The sequence below is a fragment of the Bombina bombina genome, chromosome 5 (assembly GCF_027579735.1).
Source record: "Bombina bombina isolate aBomBom1 chromosome 5, aBomBom1.pri, whole genome shotgun sequence".
NCBI classification, from domain to species: domain Eukaryota; kingdom Metazoa; phylum Chordata; class Amphibia; order Anura; family Bombinatoridae; genus Bombina; species Bombina bombina.
Window position 1 is genome coordinate 936,391,021 of NC_069503.1, and position 22,046 is coordinate 936,413,066.

Sequence of the window (22,046 nt, forward strand, 5' to 3'; positions counted from 1 at the left end):
TAACACTTTTACCAAATTTTACAAGTTTGATACTTTTGCTTCTTCTGAGGCTATTTTTGGGAGAAAGGTTTTGCAAGCCGTGGTGCCTTCCATTTAGGTGACCTGATTTGCTCCCTCCCTTCATCCGTGTCCTAAAGCTTTGGTATTGGTTCCCACAAGTAAGGATGACGCTGTGGACCGGACACACCTATGTTGGAGAAAACAGAATTTATGTTTACCTGATAAATTACTTTCTCCAACGGTGTGTCCGGTCCACGGCCCGCCCTGGTTTTTTTTTAATCAGGTCTGATAATTTATTTTCTTTAACTACAGTCACCACGGTACCATATGGTTTCTCCTATGCAAATATTCCTCCTTAACGTCGGTCGAATGACTGGGGTAGGCGGAGCCTAGGAGGGATCATGTGACCAGCTTTGCTGGGCTCTTTGCCATTTCCTGTTGGGGAAGAGAATATCCCACAAGTAAGGATGACGCCGTGGACCGGACACACCGTTGGAGAAAGTAATTTATCAGGTAAACATAAATTCTGTTTTTCACACTTAAGGGTTAAAAATATTTATTATTGCTCAAAAGTTTAAATTAATACGTGGATATAAACATGAAATAAAGCACATATAAGGAAAAATTTAAAAACAAAATTTATAATTCCCAAAAAGGTAAAAACACATTAGAAAGACAAATTAAAAGTACTCCTTCTAACAAATAGCTTAGATAATATCTATTATTTAATGACACATTTACTAGTGACCGGTCCTAACTAATAAACTAAGTACATACAAAATAGCAAGAACAAAAGAAAAATAATAAGTAGCTTTTTAGTTCAATTGGAAACTCTTTAGGCGGGCTCCCGAATGTGTATCCAGATCGAAAGTCCTTCACAGTCTTTCCGCAAAGCAAAGTGTACGATAGCGGTCTTCTGATTCCTCCCAGCTTGTTTTGAATGGCGTCTAAGTGGAAGACAGAAGCGTCCGCTTAAACTTGGTGTATAGAATTTAGTCAACAAACAAATATCGGTACTGAAAGATCAGCGCTGCGCCCGACTCTCCTCAACACAGGGGTCCCGTTATGTGTTGGATCTTACACAGACTCCTCTCACAGCCCCAACAGCAGCCGACTACAGGGAACAGCCCAGGGAGATGTCCGAAAAGAGGCGCCAAAGGAAACACCTGTTTTCTAGATTTTTCAATGTTCACATAACGTCCTCTTTCTCCTAAAATTACTTTGTTCTGGGGTGTAGCCGTAGTCCATATCAGTCTCTTTAGTAGAGCAGTAGTGGCTTTAGAGCAATGGGAACTTGTGGGACATAATTCTCACTGCCCCTCCCATGTAATTTATGCTGCCCTAATCCTGATAGCCTAAGTAAGATTACTCAGGCTTTATCTTTTCTCCACAGGGCTATGTAGCACTGGCTAAGCAGCTGTTTAGTAGTTGCAGAAGGGTTATAAAGCGGTAAAACTAAACATAGAGGCTTGACAGAATGTTTAATTAACTCCTGGTGGCTTAACTTTACAATAAACATGGCGACCGGGAGATTGCCTTTTGAAACGCCCACGATGGGCGGAGCTATCTGTGGCGCCAATTTGCATTGCGCACCTCTTTCCCTGCACTTCCTGTTATCAGAAGCAACGGAGCAGATTCCCCAGAGTGTTTTCACATGTGTTAGGACCGGACAGCACTACGGCTGAGTTCCGGATCTTTTACTGACAGGATGTAACTGGTGTCAGAAGGGCTAATAGGCACCTCAGCAAAGTTAAGATGAGGTGTAGAGGGGTTCTGCAGTATTTGTGTACCTAACTAACCTTTTCTGCACACAAAAATAAAAAAGTTAAGTTTTAAAAGTTAAAGAGACAGTAACGTTTTTCTGTTTTAATTTTTATTAAAAAATTTAAGAAGTTTATTTGAATAATTCATCCATTGTTAGTCAGAATGGACCAAGAGGCACTGCAAAGTGTCACTTGTCCTTTATGTTTTTGATACCAATATGGAACCACAAATCCCTTTCTGTTCCTCTTACATTGAGAAAACTTTAAATTATAGGGATAGACTTTTTTTCTGAGCCAACTCCTTCTAAGGCGGTTGCTGTTCAGGAGTCTGACAATGTTCAATAATGCCGCAACTGTCTCCTCTAGTGTCCCAAATTTTATCGCCCACACATGCAATGCTCTGCGCTTCCTCTCAAACTCCACCTGGAGTTGCCTTGCAAGACATCGCTTCTCTAATGTCATCGGCGGTATCTAATGCATTGTCTGCCTTTCCCATGCTGCAGAGAGAGTGCAAGAGGAAATGTTTTCAATCAAAAGTTGCTAATACAGTAGTGGCTATTCCGATTTTTTTCTTCCCAGAAGCCTGAAGAGGAAGATACTTTGGTAGTATCTGAGGGGAAACCTTCAGACTCAGTGTAATGCATTTATCGGATACTGATGTTGTTTCCTCCAGGTTTAAGCTTGGACACCTCCGTTTGTTACTTAAGGAGGTTTTAGCTACCCTGGATGACTCAGTCACTACCGGCGTAGTCAATCCTAAAAAGTACGGTAAAACTGAACAAGTATTTTGACGCCCTCCATGGTGGAAGTATTTCCTGTACCAGAAAGCGCTACAGAGATTATGGCTAAGGAATGGGAGAAATTGGGTATCCCTTTTCTCTTGTTAAGTGTGTTCAGTCCACGGGTCATCCATTACTTATGGGATATATTCTCCTTCCCAACAGGAAGTTGCAAGAGGATCACCCAAGCAGAGCTGCTATATAGCTCCTCCCCTCACATGTCATATCCAGTCATTCTCTTGCAACCCTCAACAAAGGAGGAGGTCGCGAGAGGTGTTGGAGTTTTTTACTTAATTATTCTTCAATCAAAAGTTTGTTGGCACCGGAGTGTGCTGTTTTTTCTCTCAGGCAGTATTTAGAAGAAGAATCTGCCTGCGTTTTTTCTATGATCTTAGCAGGCGTAACTAAGATCCACTGGCTGTTCTCCAGCATTCTGAGGAGTGGGGTAACTTCAGAAAAGGGAATAGCATGCGGGGTCCCCTGCAAATGAGGTTTGTGCAGTACATATTTTCTAGGAATGGAATTGACTAAGAAAACACTGCTGATACCCATATGATGTAAGTACAGCCTTAAATGCAGTAGTAGCGACTGGTATCAGGCTAGTAAATGTATACGCATTAGAGTTATTTTCTAGGGACTAGAATTTGACTGAAAATACTGTTAATACTGAAATAATGTATGAGCCTTAACTGCAGTAGAAGCGACTGGTAGCAGGCTTAGTGATAGCTTTACATGACACTTGAAATGTTTATTTTTAAAGCGTTTACTGGTATGTTAATCGTTTTGTGAGGTACTTTGGTGATAAATCTTTGGGCTGATTTTTTCCACATGGCTAACGTATATGTCTGCATAGAGACCGTTATTCAGGTCTCCCACTGTCTATGAGTGGGAGGGACCTTTTGTTAGCGCCTTGTTGCGCAGTTAAAATTCTAGCACAGTCTTCCTGCTTCTTCCTCCTTGATCCAGGACGTCTCAGAGAGTTCAGGGGTCTCCAAAATTCGTTTTTGAGGGAGGTAATCAGTCACAGCAGATCTGTGACAGTGTGTTTGACTGTGATAAAAAACGTTAAATCTAAATTGATTATCCGTTGTTTTTGATATTGAGGGGTTAGTCATCCTTTTGCTAGTGGGTGCAATACTCTGCTAATTTCATGCGTTTTTTTCTGTTAAAAATTGTTTGCTATAACTGAATCGTTATTTCAGCTTTAAGAGCGCTGTAACTTTTTTTCTGTATTGCTTGAAAAGTTTTTTTGGTATAGAATTTTCCAAGCTTGCTAGCCTTATTGCTAGTCTGTTTTAAACATGTCTGATACAGAGGAATCTGCTTGTTCATTATGTTTAAAAGCCGATGTGGAGCCCAATAGAAATATGTGTACCAATTGTATTGATGCTACTTTGAATAAAAGTCAGTCTTTACCGGTAAAGAAATTGTCACCAGACAACGAGGGGGAAGTTATGCCGCCTAACTCTCCTCACGTGTCAGTACCTTCGTCTCCCGCTCCGGAGGTGCGTGAGATTGTAACGCCAAGTACTTCAAGGCCCTCAAGTACACCAAGGCCCTTACAAATCACTTTACATGATATGGCTAATGTTAGGAAAGAAGTATTATCTAATTTGCCCGAGTTAAGAGGCAAGCGCGATAGCTCTGGGTTAAGGACAGAGCGCGCAGATGACACGAGAGCCATGTCTGATACTGGGTCACAGTTTGCAGAACATGAGGACGGTGAGCTTCATTCTGTGGGTGATGGATCTGATCCGGGGAGACCGGATTCAGAAATTTCAAATTTTAATTTTAAGCTTGAGAACCTCTGTGTATTGCTAGGGGAGGTGTTAGCGGCTCTGAATGATTGCGACACGGTAGCAATCCCAGAGAAATTATGTAGGCTGGATAGATACTATGCGGTGCCGGTGTGTACTGACGTTTTTCCTATACCGAAAAGGCTTACAGAGATTATTACCAAGGAGTGGGATAGACCCGGTGTGCCTTTTTCCCCTCCCCCTATATTTAGAAAAATGTTCCCCATAGACGCCACCACACAAGACTTATCGCAGACGGTCCCTAAGGTGGAGGGAGCAGTTTCTACTTTAGCTAAGCGTACCACTATCCCGGTGGAAGATAGTTGTGCTTTCTCAGATCCAATGGATAAAAAGTTAGAAAGTTACCTTAAGAAAATGTTTGTTCAACAAGGTTTCATTTTACAGCCCCTTGCATGCATTGCGCCCGTCACTGCTGCAGCGGCATTCTGGTTCGAGTCTCTGGAAGAGGCAGTTCGCACAGCACCATTGGATGAGACTTTGAGCAGGCTTAGAACACTTAAGCTAGCTAATGCATTTGTTTCGGATGCCGTGGTGCATTTAACCAAACTAACGGCTAAGAACTCCGGATTCGCCATCCAGGCGCGCAGAGCGCTATGGCTTAAATCCTGGTCAGCAGATGTGACTTCTAAATCTAAATTGCTTAATATTCCTTTCAAAGGGCAGACCTTATTCGGGCCCGGCTTGAAGGAGATTATTGCTGACATTACTGGAGGTAAGGGCCACACCCTTCCTCAGGACAGGGCCAAATCAAAGGCCAAACAGTCTAATTTTCGTGCCTTTCGTAATTTCAAGGCAGGAGCAGCATCAACTTCCTCCGCTCCAAAACAGGAAGGAACTGCTACTCGTTACAGACAGGGTTGGAAAGGCAACCAGTCCTGGAACAAGGGCAAGCAGGCCAGAAAACCTACTTCTGCCCCTAAGACAGCATGAAGAAAGGGCCCTCTATCCGGAAACGGATCTAGTGGGGGGCAGACTTTCTCTCTTCGCCCAGGCTTGGGCAAGAGATGTCCAGGATCCCTGGGCGTTGGAGATCATATCTCAGGGATACCTTCTGGACTTCAAAACTTCTCCTCCACAGGGGAGATTTCATCTGTCAAGGTTATCAACAAACCTAGTAAAGAAAGAGGCATTTCTACGATGTGTACAAGACCTCTTAGTAATGGGAGTGATCCACCCGGTTCCGCGGACGGAACAAGGGCAAGGTTTTTACTCAAATCTGTTTGTGGTTCCCAAAAAAGAGGGAACCTTCAGGCCAATCTTGGACCTGAAGATCTTAAACAAATTCCTAAGGGTTCCATCGTTCAAAATGGAAACTATTCGAACCATCCTACCCATGATCCAAGAGGGTCAGTATATGACCACAGTGGACTTAAAGGATGCCTACCTTCACATACCGATTCACAAAGATCATTATCGGTACCTAAGGTTTGCCTTTCTAGACAGGCATTACTAGTTTGTAGCTCTTCCCTTCGGGTTAGCTACGGCCCCGAGAATTTTTACAAAGGTTCTGGGCTCACTTCTGGCGGTACTAAGACCGCGAGGCATAGTGGTGGCTCCGTACCTAGACGACATTCTGATTCAAGCGTCAAGCTTTCAAAATGCAAAGTCTCATACAGAGATAGTTCTAGCATTTCTGAGGTCGCATGGGTGGAAAGTGAACATAGAAAAGAGTTCTCTGTTACCACTCACAAGGGTTCCCTTTCTAGGGACTCTTATAGATTCTGTAGAGATGAAGATTTACCTGACGGAGTCCAGGTTATCAAAACTCCTTAATGCTTGCCGTGTCCTTCACTCCATTCCAAGCCCATCAGTAGCTCAGTGCATGGAAGTAATTGGCTTAATGGTCGCGGCAATGGACATAGTACCATTTGCGCGCCTGCATCTCAGACCGCTGCAACTATGCATGCTAAGTCAGTGGAATGGGGATTACTCAGATCTGTCCCCTTTACTAAATCTGGACCAGGAGGCCAGAGATTCTCTTCTCTGGTGGTTGTCGCGGGTTCATCTGTCCAAAGGAATGACCTTTCGCAGGCCAGATTGGACGATTGTAACAACAGATGCCAGCCTACTAGGCTGGGGTGCAGTCTGGAACTCCCTGAAGGCTCAGGGATCGTGGACTCAGGAGGAGAAACTCCTCCCTATAAACATTCTGGAATTAAGAGCAATATTCAATGCTCTTCTAGCTTGGCCTCAGTTGGCAACACTGAGGTTCATCAGATTTCAGTCGGACAACATCACGACTGTGGCTTACATCAATCATCAAGGGGGAACCAGGAGTTCCCTAGCGATGTTGGAAGTTTCAAAGATAATTCGCTGGGCAGAGTCTCACTCTTGCCACTTGTCAGCGATCTACATCCCAGGCGTGGAGAACTGGGAGGCGGACTTTCTAAGTCGCCAGACCTTTCATCCGGGGGAGTGGGAACTTCACCCGGAGGTATTTGCTCAACTGATTCGTCGTTGGGGCGAACCAGAGCTGGATCTCATGGCATCTCGCCAGAACGCCAAGCTTCCTTGTTACGGTTCCAGGTCCAGGGACCCGGGAGCGGTGCTGGTAGATGCACTAGCAGCCCCTTGGGTTTTCAACATAGCTTATGTGTTTCCACCATTTCCGTTGCTACCTCGACTGATTGCCAGGATCAAACAGGAGAGAGCATCGGTGATTCTGATAGCGCCTGCGTGGCCACGCAGGACCTGGTATGCAGACCTAGTGGACATGTCGTCCTGTCCACCATGGTCTCTGCTTCTGAGGCAGGACCTGCTAATTCAGGGTCCTTTCAACCATCCAAGCCTAATCTCTCTGAGGCTGACTGCATGGAGATTGAACGCTTGATTCTATCAAAGCGTGGGTTTTTGGATTCGGTTATTGATACATTAATACAGGCTCGGAAACCTGTTACCAGAAAAATTTACCATAAGATATGGCGTAAATATTTATATTGGTGTGAATCCAAGAGTTACTCATGGAGTAAGGTTAGGATTCCTAGGATATTGGCTTTTCTACAAGAGGGTTTAGAAAAGGGCTTATCCGCTAGTTCGTTGAAAGGACATATTTCTGCTCTGTCTATTCTTTTACACAAACGTCTGGCAGAGAATTAAGACGTCCAGGCTTTTTGTCAGGCTTTGGCTAGGATTAAGCCTGTGTTTAAAACTGTTGCTCCTCCGTGGAGCTTAAACTTGGTTCTTAAAGTTCTTCAGGGTGTTCCGTTTGAACCCCTTCATTCCATTGATATTAAGCTTTTATCTTGGAAAGTTCTGTTTTTGATGGCTATTTCCTCGGCTCGTAGAGTCTCTGAGTTATCTGCCTTACATTGCGATTCTCCTTATCTGATTTTTCATTCAGACAAGGTAGTTCTGCGTACTAAACCTGGGTTCTTACCTAAGGTTGTTTCTAACAGGAATATCAATCAGGAGATTGTTGTTCCATCTTTATGTCCTAATCCTTCTTCAAAGAAGGAACGTCTTTTGCATAATCTGGACGTAGTCCATGCCCTGAAGTTTTACTTACAGGCAACTAAAGATTTTCGACAAACTTCTTCTCTGTTTGTCGTTTATTCTGGACAGAGGAGAGGTCAAAAGGCTTCGGCTACCTCTCTCTCTTTTTGGCTTCGTAGCATAATACGTTTAGCCTATGAGACTGCTGGACAGCAGCCCCCTGAAAGAATTACAGCTCATTACACTAGAGCTGCGGCTTCCACCTGGGCCTTTAAGAATGAGGCCTCTGTTGAACAGATTTGCAAGGCTGCAACTTGGTCTTCACTTCATACCTTTTTCAAAATTTGACACTTTTGCTTCTTCGGAGGCTGTTTTTGGGATAAAGGTTCTACAGGCAGTGGTTCCTTCTGTTTAATGTTCCTGCCTTGTCCCTCCCATCATCCGTGTACTTTAGCTTTGGTATTGGTATCCCATAAGTAATGGATGACCCGTGGACTGAACACATTTAACAAGAGAAAACATAATTTATGCTTACCTGATAAATTTATTTCTCTTGTAGTGTGTTCAGTCCACGGCCCGCCCTGTCTTTTTTGAGGCAGGTTCTAAATTTTAAATTATAACTCCAGTCACCACTGCACCCTATAGTTTCTCCTTTCTCGTCTTGTTTCGGTCGAATGACTGGATATGACATGTGAGGGGAGGAGCTATATAGCAGCTCTGCTTGGGTGATCCTCTTGCAACTTCCTGTTGGGAAGGAGAATATATCCCATAAGTAATGGATGACCCGTGGACTGAACACACTACAAGAGAAATAAATTTATCAGGTAAGCATAAATTATGTTTTTCTACATCTCCTAATTTAAAAGGATGTTTCCTATAGCAGACTCTATTAAGGAGTCTTGACTGAGGTTCCCTAGGTGGAAGGGACAATTTTCACGCTAGTCAGAGGACTACTATTCCCATAGAGGATAGTTGTTTCTTTAAAGATCCTATGGATAACAAGCTAGAGGGGTTGCTCAAAAGAATGTATGTACACCAGGGTTTACAATGGCTGCCTGCAGTGTTAACGTCACTAGTGCGGCAGTATACTGATTTGATGTGTTGTCTGTTTCTATCAGAAAGACACTCCCCTCGAAGAAATCCAGGATTGGATAAGGACTTGGAAGTTAACCAACTTCTTTATTTTAGATGCTTCCTTTCAGGTTATTAAGCTGGGAGCTAAGATTTCAGGCTTTCTATAGTGGCCAGCAGAGCGTTATGGTTAAAATCCTGGTCTGCGGCTGTCTCATCTAAGTCTAAACCTTTGGTGATTCCTTACAAGGGAAATACCTGGTTTGACGGAGATAACTCTGATATTACGGGAGGTAAGGGATATATCCCTCCCTCAGGATAAGAGAAATAAAAAGGATGTCAGAGTAATTTTCATTCCTTTCGAATTGTCAAAATCCTTCCACTCCTTCTTCCAAGCATGAAAAGTCCAAGCCTTCTTGGAGACCCAATCACTCTTGGAATTGGGGAATGCATTCCAAAAAAGGCATGCCTCCGATCAGGAACCGGACCTTGTGGGGGGTAGGCTTTCCTTCTTCGTTCAAGCTTGGTTTCAAACACAAACTGGAGTTTGATTTTTTTCCTCCCAGGTGCAGGTTCTACCTTCAAGATTCTCTGCAGACCAGACAAAAGAGAGGCGTTTTTACACTTGTACGGATCCTCTCCAACTTGGGAGTGATAGTTTCTGTTCCAAAGCAGGAGCATGGTCTGGGATTCTTTTCCAATCCAATGTTTGTGGTTCCCACTTCGTTCCATTCTTCCTTGGGTCCAAGAGGGTCAGTTAATATGACCACGGTGGATTTAAAGGACGCTTACTTGCAGGTTACCATCCACAAGGACCATCCAATTTTCTGTGGTTTGCCTTTCTAGACAAACACTTCCAGCTCGGGGCTTTTCCATTCGGCCTTGCCATAGCTCCAAGAATTTTCTGAACTCTCGGATGGAAGGTGAATTTGGAAAAGAGTTCCTTAGTTCTAACTACAAGGGTAGTTTTCTTGGACCCATAATAGACTTCTTATCAAAAAAAAATTCTGACAGGAGTCAGGAAATCAAGGAATTTTTAATTCTTGCCTAGCACTTCAGTCCTTTACTCGGACATCAGTGGCTCAGTGCATCATCCCGTTCGCCGTTTCCACCTCAGACTTCTGCAGTTAATCATGCTCAGGCAGTGGAACGGAGATTATGCGGATCTGTCTCCGCATTTACAGCTGGAGGTGGTTGTCTCAGGATCATCTCTCCCGGGAACCTGCCTTTGCAGATCTTCCTGGGTGATTGTGACAACAGATGCCAGCCTTCTGGGATGGGTAACAGTTTGGGGCTCTCTAAAATCTCAGGGAGCATTGACTCGGTCAGAGTCTGTTCTACCCATAAACATTCTGGAATTGAGAACAATCTTCAATGCTCTCCTGGCCTGGCCTCAGTTAGCTTCGGCCCGGTTCAGCACGTTCCAGTTGGATAATATAACTTCAGTGGCTTACTCCACCCGTCATGGAGGAACTCGGAGTTCCTTGGCCATGACAGAGGTAGCCAAGATCATTCAGTGGGTGGAGACCCACAATTGCTTTCTTTTGGCGATCCACATTCCAGGAGTGGACATCTGGGAGGCGGTCTTCCTAAGCAGGCAGACTTTCATCAGGAGGAGTGGGAACTCCATCCGGAAGTGTTTTCCAGCCTGATTCTCAAATAGGGTAAGTCGGAATTGAATATCATGACTTATTGGCAGAATGCCAAGCTTCTGTGGTACGGGTCAAGGTTTAGGAGCCCTCAGGCTGTACTAATAGAAACTTTGACGGTACCTTGGAATTTCAGTCTCGCATACCGATTTCCTCCGTTTGCTCTTCTACCTCGGGTAATTGCTCGAATCAAGCAGGAGAGGGTGTTGGTGATCCTCCTTGCACCGGCATGGTCTCACAGGATTTGGTATGCAGACCTGGTGGACATGTCATCTCTTCCACCTTGGAGACTTCCTTTGAGGAAGGACCTTTTAATTCAAGGACCTTTCTTTTGTCCAAATCTAGTTGCTCTGAAGCTGACTGCTTCAAGATTGAACGCTTAATTTTATCCAAGCGTGGATTTTCGGAATCGGTCATTGTAACCATGATTTAGGTTCATAAACCTGTGACTAGGAAGATTTACCATAAGATATGACGTAAATATCTGTACTGATGTGAATCCAAGGGATTCTCTTTGAGTAGAGTTCGGATTCCTAGAATTCTGTCCTTTCTCCAAGAAGTTTGGAGACGGGATTATAGGCAAGTTCCCTAAAGGGTCAAATATCTGCCTTGTCTATTTTTTTTACATAAACGCCTGGCAGACTTCCCAGACGTACAATTGTTTTGTCAGGCCTTAGTCAGGATCAATTCAAATCAGTTACTCCTTATTGGAGTCTTACTTTAGTTCTTAAAGTTCTTGTCAGGTTTTTTTTCCTGTTGTGTTTGCCATGTGCTGCTGGCAGCCATTTTACTCACCTCTCTTCCTGACTATGGTGCATTGTGGGGGATGCTGCTCAATTCCTGCACTTCCTTTTATGGCCAGACTGGTGTGCATCATCCATGTGAGACAGGATGCAGTCTCAGAATTGTGATGTCATCACTTACTATTTAAAGGGCCTCTGTTCAGTATTCTTTGTCTTTGCGTTGTCTCAGACCTGTTTGTGAGAGTTCCTGTGTATTACCTGGCTGCCTGACGTCCTTCCTGGTTCCTGATCCCTGGCTTGTTCCTGACTCTGCTGTTTTCCTTGTTCCTGATTCCGGCTCGTCTGACTATTCGCTTTGGCTCCTGACTCGGCTCGTCTGACTAACAGCTCTGGTTTTGATTACTGGCTTGTTATTTGACTTGTGGACTTTCTTTCATGTAATTAGCAAGAGTCCATGAGCTAGTGACGTATGGGATATACATTCCTACCAGGAGGGGCAAAGTTTCCCAAACCTCAAAATGCCTATAAATGCACCCCTCACCACACCCACAATTCAGTTTTACAAACTTTGCCTCCGATGGAGGTGGTGAAGTAAGTTTGTGCTAGATTCTACGTTGATATGCGCTCCGCAGCAAGTTGGAGCCCGGTTTTCCTCTCAGCGTGCAGTGAATGTCAGAGGGATGTGAAGAGAGTATTGCCTATTTGAATGCAGTGATCTCCTTCTACGGGGTCTATTTCATAGGTTCTCTGTTATCGGTCGTAGAGATTCATCTCTTACCTCCCTTTTCAGATCGACGATATACTCTTATATATACCATTACCTCTGCTGATTCTCGTTTCAGTACTGGTTTGGCTTTCTACAAACATGTAGATGAGTGTCCTGGGGTAAGTAAATCTTATTTTCTGTGACACTCTAAGCTATGGTTGGGCACTTTGTTTATAAAGTTCTAAATATATGTATTCAAACATTTATTTGCCTTGACTCAGAATGTTCAACTTTCCTTATTTTTCAGACAGTCAGTTTCATATTTGGGATAATGCATTTGAATTAATCATTTTTTTCTTACCTTCAAAAATTTGACACTTTTTCCCTGTGGGCTGTTAGGCTCGCGGGGGCTGAAAATGCTTCATTTTATTGCGTCATTCTTGGCGCGGACTTTTTGGCGCAAAAATTCTTTTCCGTTTCCGGCGTCATACGTGTCGCGGAAGTTGCGTCATTTTTTTGACGTTATTTTGCGCCAAAGATGTCGGCGTTCCGGATGTGGCGTCATTTTGGCGCCAAAAGCATTTAGCTAAAAAATATGGGCGTCGCTTTTATCTCCACATTATTTAAGTCTCATTTTTTATTGCTTCTGGTTGCTAGAAGCTTGTTCACTGGCATTCTTTCCCATTCCTGAAACTGTCATTTAAGGAATTTGATCAATTTTGCTTTATATGTTGTTTTTTCTCTTACATATTGCAAGATGTCTCACGTTGCATCTGAGTCAGAAGATACTACAGGAAAATCGCTGTCTAGTGCTGGATCTACCAAAGCTAAGTGTATCTGCTGTAAATTTTTGGTAGCTATTCCTCCGGCTGTTGTTTGTATTGATTGTCATGACAAACTTGTTAATGCAGATAATATTTCCTTTAGTAAAGTACCATTGCCTGTTGCAGTTCCCTCAACATCTAAGGTACAGAATGTTCCTGATAACATAAGAGATTTTGTTTCTGAATCCATAAAGAAGGCTATGTCTGTTATTTCTCCTTCTAGTAAACGTAAAAAATCTTTTAAAACTTCTCTCCCTACAGATGAATTTTTAAATGAACATCATCATTCTGATTCTGATGACTCTTCTGGTTCAGAGGATTCTGTCTCAGAGGTTGATGCTGATAAATCTTCATATTTATTTAAAATGGAATTTATTCGTTCTTTACTTAAAGAAGTACTAATTGCTTTAGAAATAGAGGATTCTGGTCCTCTTGATACTAATTCTAAACGTTTGGATAAGGTATTTAAAGCTCCTGTGGTTATTCCAGAAGTTTTTCCTGTTCCTAATGCTATTTCTGCAGTAATTTCCAAAGAATGGGATAAATTGGGTAATTCATTTACTCCTTCTAAACGTTTTAAGCAATTATATCCTGTGCCGTCTGACAGATTAGAATTTTGGGACAAAATCCCTAAAGTTGATGGGGCTATTTCTACCCTTGCTAAACGTACTACTATTCCTACGTCAGATGGTACTTCGTTTAAGGATCCTTTAGATAGGAAAATTGAATCCTTTCTAAGAAAAGCTTATCTGTGTTCAGGTAATCTTCTTAGACCTGCTATATCTTTGGCTGATGTTGCTGCAGCTTCAACTTTTTGGTTGGAAACTTTAGCGCAACAAGTAACACATCATGATTCTCATGATATTATTATTCTTCTTCAGCATGCTAATAATTTTATCTGTGATGCTATTTTTGATATTATCAGAGTTGATGTCAGGTTTATGTCTCTAGCTATTTTAGCTAGAAGAGCTTTATGGCTTAAAACTTGGAATGCTGATATGGCTTCTAAATCAACTCTACTTTCTATTTCTTTCCAGGGTAACAAATTATTTGGTTCTCAGTTGGATTCTATTATTTCAACTGTTACTGGTGGGAAAGGAACTTTTTTACCACAGGATAAAAAATCTAAAGGTAAAAACAGGGCTAATAATCGTTTTCGTTCCTTTCGTTTCAACAAAGAACAAAAGCCTGATCCTTCATCCTCAGGAGCAGTTTCAGTTTGGAAACCATCTCCAGTCTGGAATAAATCCAAGCCAGCTAGAAAGGCAAAGCCTGCTTCTAAGTCCACATGAAGGTGCGGCCCTCATTCCAGCTCAGCTGGTAGGGGGCAGGTTACGTTTTTTCAAGGAAATTTGGATCAATTCTGTTCACAATCCTTGGATTCAGAACATTGTTTCAGAAGGGTACAGAATTGGTTTCAAGATGAGACCTCCTGCAAAGAGATTTTTTCTTTCCCGTGTCCCAGTAAATCCAGTAAAAGCTCAAGCATTTCTGAATTGTGTTTCAGATCTAGAGTTGACTGGAGTAATTATGCCAGTTCCAGTTCCGGAACAGGGGATGGGGTTTTATTCAAATCTCTTCATTGTACCAAAGAAGGAGAATTCCTTCAGACCAGTTCTGGATCTAAAAATATTGAATCGTTATGTAAGGATACCAACGTTCAAGATGGTAACTGTAAGGACTATCTTGCCTTTTGTTCAGCAAGGGAATTATATGTCCACAATAGATTTACAGGATGCATATCTGCATATTCCGATTCATCCAGATCATTATCAGTTCCTGAGATTCTCTTTTCTGGACAAGCATTACCAGTTTGTGGCTCTGCCGTTTGGCCTAGCTACAGCTCCAAGAATTTTTACAAAGGTTCTCGGTGCCCTTCTGTCTGTAATCAGAGAACAGGGTATTGTGGTATTTCCTTATTTGGACGATATCTTGGTACTTGCTCAGTCTTTACATTTAGCAGAATCTCATACGAATCGACTTGTGTTGTTTCTTCAAGATCATGGTTGGAGGATCAATTCACCAAAAAGTTCATTGATTCCTCAGACAAGGGTAACCTTTCTGGGTTTCCAGATGGATTCAGTGTCCATGACTCTGTCTTTAACAGACAAGAGACGTCTAAAATTAATTACAGCTTGTCGAAACCTTCAGTCACAATCATTCCCTTCGGTAGCCTTATGCATGGAAATTCTAGGTCTTATGACTGCTGCATCGGACGCGATCCCCTTTGCTCGTTTTCACATGCGACCTCTTCAGCTCTGTATGTTGAATCAATGGTGCAAGGATTACACAAAGATATCTCAATTAATATCTTTAAAACCGATTGTTTGACACTCTCTAACTTGGTGGACAGATCACCATCGTTTAATTCAGGGGGCTTCTTTTGTGCTTCCGACCTGGACTGTAATTTCAACAGATGCAAGTCTCACAGGTTGGGGAGCTGTGTGGGGATCTCTGACGGCACAAGGAGTTTGGGAATCTCAGGAGGTGAGATTACTGATCAATATTTTGGAACTCCGTGCAATTTTCAGAGCTCTTCAGTTTTGGCCTCTTCTGAAGAGAGAATCGTTCATTTGTTTTCAGACAGACAATGTCACAACTGTGGCATACATCAATCATCAAGGAGGGACTCACAGTCCTCTAGCTATGAAAGAAGTATCTCGAATTTTGGTTTGGGCGGAATCCAGCTCCTGTCTACTCTCTGCGGTTCATATCCCAGGTATAGACAATTGGGAAGCGGATTATCTCAGTCGCCAAACGTTGCATCCGGGCGAATGGTCTCTTCACCCAGAGGTATTTCTTCAGATTGCTCAAATGTGGGAACTTCCAGAAATAGATCTGATGGCATCTCATCTAAACAAGAAACTTCCCAGGTATCTGTCCAGATCCCGGGATCCTCAGGCGGAGGCAGTGGATGCATTATCACTTCCTTGGAAGTATCATCCTGCCTATATCTTTCCGCCTCTAGTTCTTCTTCCAAGAGTAATCTCCAAGATTCTGAAGGAATGCTCGTTTGTTCTGCTGGTAGCTCCAGCATGGCCTCACAGGTTTTGGTATGCGGATCTTGTCCGGATGGCCTCTTGCCAACCGTGGACTCTTCCGTTAAGACCAGACCTTCTGTCTCAAGGTCCTTTTTTCCATCAGGATCTGAAATCCTTAAATTTAAAGGTATGGAGATTGAACGCTTGATTCTTGGTCACAGAGGTTTCTCTGACTCTGTGATTAATACTATGTTACAGGCTCGTAAATCTGTATCTAGAGAGATATATTATAGAGTCTGGAAGACTTATATTTCTTGGTGTCTTTCTCATCATTTTTCTTGGCATTCTTTTAGAATACCGAGAGTATTACAGTTTCTTCAGGATGGTTTAGATAAGGGTTTGTCTGCAAGTTCCTTGAAAGGACAAATCTCTGCTCTTTCTGTTCTTTTTCACAGAAAGATTGCTATTCTTCCTGATATTCATTGTTTTGTACAAGCTTTGGTTCGTATAAAGCCTGTCATTAAGTCAATTTCTCCTCCTTGGAGTTTGAATTTGGTTCTGGGGGCGCTTCAAGCTCCTCCATTTGAACCTATGCATTCATTGGACATTAAATTACTTTCTTGGAAAGTTTTGTTCCTTTTGGCCATCTCTTCTGCCAGAAGAGTTTCTGAATTATCTGCTCTTTCTTGTGAGTCTCCTTTTCTGATTTTTCATCAGGATAAGGCAGTGTTGCGAACTTCTTTTGAATTTTTACCTAAAGTTGTGAATTCCAACAACATTAGTAGAGAAATTGTGGTTCCTTCATTATGTCCTAATCCTAAGAATTCTAAGGAGAAATCGTTGCATTCTTTGGATGTTGTTAGAGCTTTGAAATATTATGTTGAAGCTACTAAATCTTTCCGAAAGACTTCTAGTCTATTTGTTATCTTTTCCGGTTCTAGAAAAGGCCAGAAAGCTTCTGCCATTTCTTTGGCATCTTGGTTGAAATCTTTAATTCATCTTGCCTATGTTGAGTCGGGTAAAACTCCGCCTCAGAAAATTACAGCTCATTCTACTAGGTCAGTTTCTACTTCCTGGGCGTTTAGGAATGAAGCTTCGGTTGATCAGATTTGCAAAGCAGCAACTTGGTCCTCTTTGCATACTTTTACTAAATTCTACCATTTTGATGTATTTTCTTCTTCTGAAGCAGTTTTTGGTAGAAAAGTACTTCAGGCAGCGGTTTCAGTTTGAATCTTCTGCTTATGTTTTTCATTAAACTTTATTTTGGGTGTGGATTATTTTCAGCAGGAATTGGCTGTCTTTCTTTTGTCCCTCCCTCTCTAGTGACTCTTGTGTGGAAAGATCCACATCTTGGGTAGTCATTATCCCATACGTCACTAGCTCATGGACTCTTGCTAATTACATGAAAGAAAACATAATTTATGTAAGAACTTACCTGATAAATTCATTTCTTTCATATTAGCAAGAGTCCATGAGGCCCGCCCTTTTTTTGTGGTGGTTATGATTTTGTATAAAGCACAATTATTCCAATTCCTTATTTTATATGCTTTCGCACTTTTTTATCACCCCACTTCTTGGCTATTCGTTAAACTGAATTGTGGGTGTGGTGAGGGGTGTATTTATAGGCATTTTGAGGTTTGGGAAACTTTGCCCCTCCTGGTAGGAATGTATATCCCATACGTCACTAGCTCATGGACTCTTGCTAATATGAAAGAAATGAATTTATCAGGTAAGTTCTTACATAAATTATGTTTTTTATTATTTTTTGCTATTAATAAAGGTGTGATTATTTTTGCACTTCTCGTCTCAGTCTGATTCCTGGCACCCTGACATTACGCAAAGGCCATGAATTCTGATGGTGCTAATAATCCACCTTTACCTGCCATCATTTCCAGGATGGATGTACAGGATCACAGCTTGGATCAATTTGCACTAGCCCTGCAAACCCTGCTGACTCGCACTGCACATTTGGACCAAAGTGTCTCGCAAGTTATGGCTGCTCCTGTTTCCGCAGCTGCACCTATGCCTACCAGGAGCATGTCCGGTTCTGCACCTCTACCTCAGCGATATGGAGGCGATCCTATTCAGTGCAGAGGATTTTTGAACCAAGTGGCCATTTACTTTGAGATGTTACCTCAGGCATTTCCCTCTGACAGAGCTAAGGTGGGATTTCTCATCTTGTTACTCTCTGATACAGCTCTTGCCTGGGCTAATCCCTTGTGGGAGACTAATAAACCTGTGATTTCAAATTACCCTGAATTTGTGGCCTCCTTTCGAAGGGTATTTGATGTTCCGACTCGCTCCTCCTCTGCTGCTAAACGACTCATGTCCATTCAGCAAGGTACAAGATCTGTTGCTCAGTATGCTATTGAGTTCCGTACGCTTGCCGCAGAGGTAGGTTGGAACAATGAAGCCCTTGTTGCCGTTTTCTTTCATGGGCTCCCTGATGCGATTAAAGACGAAGTTGCTGCCAGAGATTTACCAGAGGATCTTGAGGCATTAGTGTCTTTTTTGATCCTAATTGACATCAGACTCAGAGAGAGGCCCTCTTTCAAGGAGCGCTTGCGGAAGCCTCCTGTTCCGTTGTCTCCTACATGTTCGTTCCCACCCATGCCTCCCTCTCCTCCCATGCCTCCTGGTTCCGAGTCACCAGGTACTGCTGAGCCGATGCAGCTGGGATTCACGCATCTCTCCGCGGCGGAGAGGGCCTTTAGAAGGAGGGAGGGGCTCTGCCTCTATTGTAGGTTACAGGGCCACCTTTTGAAGTCTTGTCCTACATGGTCGGGAAACGCTCACACCTAAGGTCCTGTCGGGGGCAGACCTTGGGTGGTTTATCCTCGTCCTCGGAACCGCTTAAGGAGAAACCTTTGGTTACAGCTGTCCTCCCGCAACTTGAACCTTCGTGTGCCTTCCAATAAATTGGCTCCTCGTTATATTGGTCCTTTTCGAATACTCTAATCCTGTGGCCTACGCTCTTGACCTTCCTCCTGCTATGCGCATCTCCAATGTTTTTCATGTCTTCCCCTTGAAACCAATGGTTTGTAATCGGTTTACCACTGTGTTGCCTCGTCCCCGTGCTATCTTTGTTGACAACCATGAGGAGTATGAGGTCAGCAGCATTATTGACTCCCGTATGTCCAGGGACCGTGTACAGTATTTGGTTCACTGGAGGGGCTACGGTCCGGAGGAGCGTTCTTGGGTTCCCTCCTCTGATGTTCATGCTCCCGCACTCCTCCGTGCCTTCCATGCCCGTTTCCCCAATAAGCCTTTTGTCCTCCCGCGGGGGAGGCGTCGTTGAGGGGAGGGTACTGTCAGGGTTTTTTCCCTGTTGTGTTTGCCATGTGCTGCTGGCAGCCATTTTACTCACCTCTCTTCCTGACTATGGTGCATTGTGGGGGATGCTGCTCAATTCCTGCACTTCCTTTTATGGCCAGACTGGTGTGCATCATCCATGTGAGACAGGATGCAGTCTCAGAATTGTGATGTCATCACTTATTATTTAAAGGGCCTCTGTTTAGTATGCTTTGCCTTTGCGTTGTCTCAGACCTGTTTGTGAGAGTTCCTGTGTATTAACAAACAAATCCAAGAAAAAATGCTAGGGCGGCTCAGTAAAACCACATAACGATTTATTAAAAAGACTGTTAATACACACAAAAATGCAGTAAGGGCTTACAACACAATAAAAAATACACAGAGAGCTGTCACATCCCGTGCCAAAGGACGCGTTTCGGGTTTCCCCGTACTCCAAGATAATGGGGGAAGGTAACATACACACCTTTATAGGTGTAACTTAATTATAAAATGATCACACTTGGTCATTAATTGTTTGATCCAGTATTTGGAAGTCATGGGGATAGAAAATGTTACAATCCTAGTTACTATTTACAAATATATATAAAACAAACAGCAACAAGTATAGATGAAAGCCTAATAAAAGCTTTTAGCTTCTAAAGATAATATTTAGTATTTAGTGTTCTTATGATTTTGGACACAGAGAACAAAAATTACCCGTTTTTCTAGTAGCACATAGTATACAGTAGATGATTATAACACATTGAAGTTACCTGAAAATATTAGCTTCTAGAGATATTATTTTTGTGTCCTTTTAATTCTGGACACAGAGAATAAAAATTAACCCTTTTTGTAGTAACACATAGTATACAATAGATGATTATAACACATTGAAGATATCTAAAAACTGCGTTCTATATTAATGAACTTCTTGTCATATTACTATCAATAGCCCAACAGGGTATATTTGGTAGTAATATATATAATTCCAAGATCTAAAACATAATTCATTATATTCAATTCTAAAGTTAATTAAATTTTGTAGCCACTTGTACCTAAGCTATACAGATCACAATTATTAAATTAATCTTAAAGTACCACTACTCAGTCACAGGATATTATATTTTTTCTTTTATGTTCGTTGTTTGTTATTTATTATTTATTAGATTGACAATATGTTCTAAACATCTTAATAAATTTGGTTAAATTTTAATTTTAAATTCTAAATATAAAATTCATTACAAAAATTATTTCCCAAATTTTCCATCTATCACGTCATAATAAGATCTCTGTTATATAATGTGTAGCTAGATGTTCAATACATCAGTAAAATAGCAGAAATGCCGCAAGGCTTTGCAGCAATAGTTTAAGGTTCCCAGTGGTTCATAATATCAAAGGTGGAGTTAAAGCCCTTAGGATATCTGGTCTCCAATTTAAAGATCCAGAAGGCCTCTCTACGTTGAAGTTCTTTGATTCTGTCACCTCCTCTCTTTGGAGTATATACTAATTCTATTGCCTGCCACTTAAATGTTTGTAATGACTGTTGGTGTTGATGTATAAAATGTGAAGCAAGGAGAGAACATTCTTTTTCACAATTTATATTACTTATATGTTCCCGGACTCTTGACCTTACCTCGCGGGTGGTAAGTCCAACATATTGCAGTTTACAATCGGTACAGGAAATCAGGTAAACAATATAGCCTATACTGCAATTTATGAATTGGGAAGTGGTGTACCTCATTCCAGTACGATAGGATTCAAAGAACGGACTTACATTAATGTAGTCACATGCTTTACATCTGGCACAATTACATTTAAAAGTACCCTTATGTACTAGCCAACTGCTATTTGTCTTTTGTTTTGGTAGTACTGTGGGAGATAATATATTCCCAAGCGTCAGACTGCGTTTATACGAAAATCTGCAGCCTGATTCAACAACCTTCTTAAGTTTAGAATCCGCCAGTAGTATAGGAATATGTTTTTTAACAATCTGAACTATTTGTGTGTACTGATCACTGAAACTTGTTACAAATGTTGTTTTTGGTTCACCTTTCTTCCTGTCAGAACATATTCTCTTTTTGATTTTTTCTTTTAATAAGTCCTCTCTTGGAATACTGTCTACCAACCTCTTGGTCCACCATATCATATTTTTATTATATCCTCTTTGCAAAAGATCTTCAGTTAACCTTTCTCATTCCATTCTATAGTCATCTTCATTGGAGCAATTTCGCTTCATTCTTATAAACTGACCCTTCGCAATTGCTCTGGCCATACTTCTCGGATGACTACTTGTGGAGTGAAAAAGGTTATTTTTAGCAATCGGTTTGCGATAGATTTTAGTTTCGATTCTATTTTTGTGTCTATTCCCTGTAAGTGTAATATCAAGGTAATTTATGATATTTTCATGCCATTCTATAGTAAATCGTAGGCCTACTTGATTAGAATTAAGAATTTCCAAAAACTCAAGAGCTTCATTAGAGGTACCTTTCCATATGATCACTAGATCGTCGATGAACCTTCTGTAGAAGGCCACCGATGTCCTGTACTTATTATTATCTCCAAAGATATGGGACGCCTCCCACCAACCCAGAAAGAGATTGGCGTAGGAAGGCGCAAATTTTGCGCCCATGGCAGTCCCACATCTCTGGAGATAAAACAGTCCATCAAATTCAAGATAGTTATGTTCAAGTAAATATCTAATTATCCTGAGAAAATAGTTAATTTGATCAGCATCAAAACTAGTAGCAGACTTCAAAAAGAACTCAATTTCCATAAGACCCCATTTGTGGGGGATAGAGGAGTATAGTGAAACCACATCTATGGTGACCCAGCTATGGCCATCTTCCCATTTGATATCTGCCAATAAATTCAATAGATGTTTAGTATCACGCAGATAACTCCATAGCTGGGACACCCTAGGCTGTAGTACACTATCCACCCATTCTGAGAGTGGTTCCAACACAGACCCAATTCCTGACACAATAGGACTC